Source organism: Oncorhynchus nerka, linkage group LG2 (assembly GCF_034236695.1).
Source record: "Oncorhynchus nerka isolate Pitt River linkage group LG2, Oner_Uvic_2.0, whole genome shotgun sequence".
Classification (NCBI taxonomy): domain Eukaryota; kingdom Metazoa; phylum Chordata; class Actinopteri; order Salmoniformes; family Salmonidae; genus Oncorhynchus; species Oncorhynchus nerka.
Genome location: NC_088397.1, coordinates 41278522 through 41284521, shown reverse-complemented (window position 1 = coordinate 41284521; position 6000 = coordinate 41278522).

Sequence of the window (6000 nt, the reverse complement as noted above, 5' to 3'; positions counted from 1 at the left end):
TACCTGTCAAACACAGCCAGAGATACACTGGCTGCGTTTGCAAGGTGCTGGCTTATGCAAGGTGCTGGCCTGTGTGTGTGTGAACTCGTGGATACCATTTTTATGTCTTTGTGTGCAGTATGAGGGAAATTAGAGGTAGTTTCGCGAGCCAATGCTAACTAGCGTGAGCGCAGTGAAGGGTAGTCTACAGGTACAGTAGCATATACTATGGATCGCAAAACTACCATCAACTTCCTTCATACTGTACGCAGAAACATACAATTGGTATCCACAAGTTCCTCTCTGGGTAAGTTGAAAAATTTGAATCTCTGAGTATCCCTTTTAAGGTTCCTCGTGGGCATCCTTAACTTTTTCACTTAACTTTTTTTAGGTTGCACAAATAATTTTATGTACATTTTAAGGAGTAAATGTACTTAAGATATTACATGCAACTGGTCCCTGGCCTTAAAGCTCATTATGGTGGCCATTTTGTATTCACAGTAAACTTACACCAAAGTACCTGCTCCTTCCAAAAAGGTGAAAGCTATGATTCCTTATTGATGTCACTTGTTAAATGCATTTCAATCAGTGTAGAAGGGGAGGAGACAATTGAAACATGGATTGTGTATTTGTGCCATTCAGAGGGTGAATGGGCAAGACAAAAGATGTAAGTGCCTTTGAACGAGGTATGGCAGTAGGTGCTGGGTTTTTCCACACTCAACAGTTTCTCGTGTGTATCAAGAATGGTCCACCACCCAAAGGATATCCAACCAACTTGACAAAACTGTGGGAAGCATTGGAATCAACATGGGCCAGCATCCCTGTGGAATGCTTTCGACACCTTGGAGATTCCATGCCCCAGCAAATTGAGGCTGTTCTGAGGGCAAAATGGGGTGAAACTCAATTTTAGGAAGGTATTCCTAATGTTTTGTACACTCAGTGTGGGTGCCTAAACCTTCATTCAATGGCATTATGGCTGCCATATTTAATTTGCGACAACATCCAGGGTGGCCCAAAAGCTTAATTGCAAGGGCAGGGGATAGACAAGCATAATCCACCTGAGAATCATTGATGGGACAAAATATGCATTTTTCTGTCTCTAGGGCCTGTCTATAATGTCCTCCATACACACACAAAGGATTTTACAAGCTGCTGAATTGAATGGAAAGTGAAACTTGTTGATATTGTGGGCTGTGGTTGGGACAGTTCATCATAAATCAGGGAGTTGTGGTAAAACCATCAGTGTCACTACTATCTTTTTCTCCCTCTCTCTCGGTCTCTCTCTTGTCTCTTTCCTGTCTCTCTTTTTCCTGTCTCTGTGTCCCTGCGTCTCTCTTTATTTCTCTCTCTCTGGCCTGTCTCTCGCTCTATCTTGTTCTCTCTCTCGTTCTCTCTCTCCCTTTGTGTTCCCCTCTCTCTTTCTCTGATAACTGATGCCCTTCTCTCCTCCACATCCTCCTCCAGGCAGCGAGCGGGCACGGAAACAGGTGTATCTGTGAACGTGCTGTGCCTTCTGTCTGTCATGCTCCTGCCCAGACCATCCGTCAGCAGCTCAACGCCCCACCCATCGTCACCGCCACCATGCTGCAGGGATCCGGGAACTTTGTCTGCTCTCTGCCCGCCTGGCATCACATTGGCATGGTGAGGAAAGGGAGAGCAAGCTCTGACTATTGGACATGGGCAAAGGGAAACCGCATTGTCATATATTCGATTATATTTGATATGACAATGATAAATAGCTACTCTTAGCAGTTTAATCTTCTTGCCAGGGAGTCATTCAGGCATTTTAAATGTGCATGCTTGATGCTTTTTTTTTATATTACAATGTACACTGAGTATACGAACCATTAAGAACACCTGCTCTTTCCATGACATAGACTGACCAGGTGAATCCAGGTGAACGCTATGATCCCTTATTGGTGTCACTTGCTAAATCCACTTCAATCAGTGCAGATGAAGGGGAGGAGACAGGTTTGATTTCATTTTATTAGGATCTCTTTTAGTCCTCATTTGGACTAATCTTCCAAGAGCCTTTAAGCATTAAAATACAATTTATAATACAATCACATTTTCACATATATCACACTGTTACAAACAGACATAATACACTGACATATTGGCCAGATAAATACTCTAACAGTCTGAAAATATAGATTCCTTCATCTACCATAGTCCCGCACAAGCTTCCAATTTTTTATATTTAAACGGTTCTGAAGTATTGTTTGAATTTATATATTGAAAGGTTTCTGGTTTGCTCAGATAAATTATTTCATTTCTTTATTGCTCAAAATATAAATGTTATTTTGCATATTTCTCTTTTCTGTCTGGACAACACAGATGGTGGACAATCTATTCCTAGTATTTACTGAATATTTGTCTCTTACCAACTAAATACGGTTGTGAATGGAGTTTGGCTGTTTTAAATGGTGTACATTGTGAAATAAAATAAGCATGTTTTTTTTCAATTATCTTGTTGATTGATGACCAACCAAGAGCGTTGACTACAATAGACAAACCATATCTCCACCTTAAAACAATCCTTGCTGCTTTGTTCTGTGCGATCTGCAGCCTCCTAATTTCACTTGCTGTTGCATTTCCTCAGACCACAGAACAGTAGTTCACCTGACTCACAATTAACGCTTGGGTTGTTTGCTAAAGAATCTTTACCGGTACATTTTTAGCTATCCTTCTGATCATTCATGCATTTTTTATTTTTTTTATACATAGATGAGTTATTTGAGACGACCATGATGAGCAGTTGTCTAGCTGCACCCCTAGTAGTTTGGTTTCTACCACTTCCTCAATTTGTACTCCCCCCATACTTAATTGTATCCCATGCTGTGTTGACCTTTTCCTGGTTGAACAGACTAACATAAACCTGGTTTTCTTGGTGTTTAAAACAAGTTTGTTCTGGCAAACCCACTCCCTGATATTTCTCAGATCTACTTGTAAGAGCTTGCTGTACCTGTTGAACCGATTGTCTTGCTGTATACGTTGTAGTATCATCTGCAAATATAGTAGCTTGAGTTTCAGATAAGGCATAAGTAAAGAAGGGGACCAAGGCAGCTGCCCTGCGGTAATTCCCCAGTTTCAAGCATGAGGGGAAGAAAACGACCCATTGATATAGATATGACTGTACTCAATTCAATACTGCCTCCTCCTCCCATAATGCAATCATTTTGTCAAAATTATTTTATGATCCGCTAAATCAAATTCTGCACTAAAATATAAAAATAGTACACCCACAAACCTGCCATTATTCATAGCATTAGACACAGTTTAGCATGCTTCCATACATTTGCGTGAATGTCCCCTTTTCCAGTGGACCAATTAAATATGTATTTCAGTGGAGCTGCAATCTGGGGAACAGTATAGTGAAGTAAAAAATTGTCCATAATATCATAGCCTGTAGATTTACCATCGGGTAATGACTTCAATAGGTTTAACACCTCTACTGACACCATTTGTAGACTTTGGACAATCGCTTGTTTGGAAGAATGGGTGTTTACATTACCGTTCAGTAAATACATTTTCTTTGTAAAAAAAAATCAGCAAAATAAATTGGCAATATCAGCAAGTTTTGTTATTATTCTCAACCTCCACACTAGATGGGCATGATGAAATAGATGTACCAAGTAAGCCCTTAACTGTATTCCATACCTTTTTGGAATCATTTTTACAATCAATAAAAGCATTTTTGTAAAATATATATTTTTTCTTAGGATTTAATTGAACTGCATAATTACGTAGTGTTCTATAATTATGTTAATCAATTTCTAGTTTGTTTTGGCTGCTAAGACTTTTGCCATATTTTTTAAAAGAAAATGCCTCACCCAGTTCATCATCAATCCATGGAGATTGACGAGCCCCAACTGTACTCTTTCTTTACTGGGGCATGATGGTCCATTACCTCAGTGAACAAATCATTAAAACATTCTGTATCGTGATTTAAATTGTCCTCGAGATCAGTGGTTCGCAAACTTTTTATAGTCCCGTACCCCTTCAAACATTCACCAGGGTCAGCACACTCTCAAATGTTTTTTTTCTTCCATCATTGTAAGCCTGACACATATACACTAAACAATACATTTATTAAACACAAGAATGAGTGTAAGTTTTTGTCACAACCCGGCTCGTGGGAATTGACAAAGAGCTCTTATAGGACCAGGGCACAAATAATACTAATCAATAATTTTGCTCTTTATTAAACCATCTTACATATAAAGCCTTATTTGTTCATCGAAAAATTGTGAATAACTCACCACAGGTTAATGAGAAGGGTGTGCTTGAAAGGATGCACATAACTCTGCAATGTTGGGTTGTATTGGAGAGAGTCTCAGTCCTAAATCATTTTCCACACACAGTCTGTGCCTGTATTTAGTTTTCATACAGGTGAGGGCAGAGAATCCACTTTCACATGGGTATGTGGTTGCAAAGGGTATCAGTGTGTTAACAACGCGATTTGCCAAGGCAGGATATGCTGAGCGCAGGCCAATCCAGAAATCTGTCAGTGGCTTCTGATTAAAATCCATTTTCACAGAACTGCCTGTTGCTATTTAGATGAGGCTCTCTTTTTAAGATATCGGTAAGTGGACTGGAGGCAGGTCATGAAAGGGGTAACGAATCCAGTTGTTTGTGTCATCCGTTTTGGGAAAGTACCTGCGTAATTTCTCACCAGGTGTTTCGCTATATCACATTTGACAAGCTTGAGTTCATTTGCACAGAAAAAAATCATACAATGATGGAAAGACCTGTGTGTTATCCTTGTTAATGCAGACAGAGAAGAGCTCCAACCTCTTAATCATAGCCTCAATGTTGTCCCGCACATTGAATAGAGTTGCGGAGAGTCCCTGTAATCCTAGATTCAGATCATTCAGGCGAGAAAAAACATCAGTCGTGAGAAACTTGTCATCATGCAAGCGGTCAAACAAGTGAAAATTATGGTCAGTAAAGAAAACTTTAAGCTCTTCTCTCCAAAAAAAAAAAGTGTCAATACTTTGCCCCTTGATAACCAGCGCACTTCTGTATGTTGTAAAAGTGTTACATGGTCGCTGCCCATATCATTGCATAGTGCAGAAAATACACGAGAGTTCAGGGACCTTGCTTTAACAAAGTTAACCATTTTCACTGTAGTGTACAGAACGACTTTCAAGCAGTCAGGCATTCCCTTGGCAGCAAGAGTCTCTTGGTGGATGCTGCAGTGTACCTATGTGACGTCGGGAGAAACTGCTTGCACGTGCGTTATTTGACTAGGCTACCTGTATTTGACATTGTGTTGTTATTTCACTGAATGCTAGATAGTTACATTTTATTTTTGGCAGTAAAACGAGGTTACTCAGACGAGAAAAAAGCCTCACCCAAATGTATAGCCCTGTTGGAAAATATAAATGGACTGTTGGAAAATGTGGAAAAAAAATGTGAATCACATTTTTATTTGGCTCACCCACAACGGCATTGCGCATACCCCTGGTTATGGTCATAATATTATGGTCTGTCCAGCCCACTGGCATTGATCTGGCTTTTAAGCATTGCAATTGTATATTACAGAAGATCAGATCAATGCACGTGTCCGAACAGTGACCTAACTTAGTTGATGATCTAGCACAGTAGTATCATTAACAATTTGTTCCAAACCACAGCTCTCGGCATATCTCATTCATTTAGTTATATTTGAATTATTATGATACTTCCAATTTACATTAAAATAACCCAAGATAAATACATCTCTGTTACTATCTGTGGCCTTGTCAAACCCAGTGCATAAGTCATCCAGATAGGCCACCTTAGAGCTAGGAGGTCTATACACACGTCCTACCAATATGGGTTCCTGGTGAGGCAGATGTACTTGAGCCCATAGTGCCTCTATTTGACATACATTAAGGTCATCCCTCGTCTTAAAAGGTATATGATTCTAAATGTACAGTGCTACACCCCCACCATTCCTATTCCTGTCCCTTCTAAGTAGACTATATCCATGACTGTTAATTTGCCCATCATTTACAGATGCATCCAAATGCATTT